Genomic DNA, 881 nt, shown 5'->3' on the forward strand with positions numbered 1-881 from the left:
TATATATATATATAGACAGAAAATTAAATGTCTCCTCCTTGTGAGATATCATCTACATACTAAAGAGGAAGGGTAAAAAATCACCAGTCAAAATTGAATTTAGATCAACAACAATTTAATGGTTTCATTCCTTTTATAAATTCTCAGATAAAATGCTTCGACATTCTCGTCAACTCTTTTACTGGTCATTTTCTTTTTATCTTTACAAAGCCATCTTCAAGGCATTTTCCATTTTAATTCCCCTCATATATGAGATGATCTTACAAATCTATATTAAATAAATATTCTTCTCACAATAATATAGCTTTGCTATAATCATCAATTTTCAAGCATTTCCAATTTCCGAAATTTTGTTCCATATTGTGTATGTTATCACAAACCCTAAACAGAAAATATTTTGAAATTTATTATGTTATAGGAAGATTTAAGCTAATTTTCTTCTTATTGTTAATCATATAATCATTCATATTACCTCTTTCTATCAATTTAAATTTTTTGGATGAATGATTTCATAATACTCATCGCTCATCATGTCTGACGTTTATCTATTTTTTGCAAGTATTTTAATTTTAAAAAAAAAAAGAAAAATGGTGTAGAATATTTCATATTCAAAAGTTAGATTTCGCATTTTTGGTCAAGTTGTAGTCCGTAACTGTTCTTTTCCTTCTTTTTTGTTCTGTTTATTTTTGAAGTCTAATTTTTCCTTTTTGGTCAAGTCTTGTTTTGCTTTTATTTGCATTGCATTGGTAGTTTCCACTATGATACATGCATTGATATAAATAGTTGTATTCAGAAAAGAAAATGTTTAGGGATCAACTAGTGGTGCAATCAAGATAAATTAGATCCCAATAAAATTGTTTTATAAGAGTCCACTTAATTTT

This window comes from Arachis ipaensis, chromosome B03 (genome assembly GCF_000816755.2).
Source record: "Arachis ipaensis cultivar K30076 chromosome B03, Araip1.1, whole genome shotgun sequence".
Classification (NCBI taxonomy): Eukaryota; Viridiplantae; Streptophyta; class Magnoliopsida; order Fabales; family Fabaceae; genus Arachis; species Arachis ipaensis.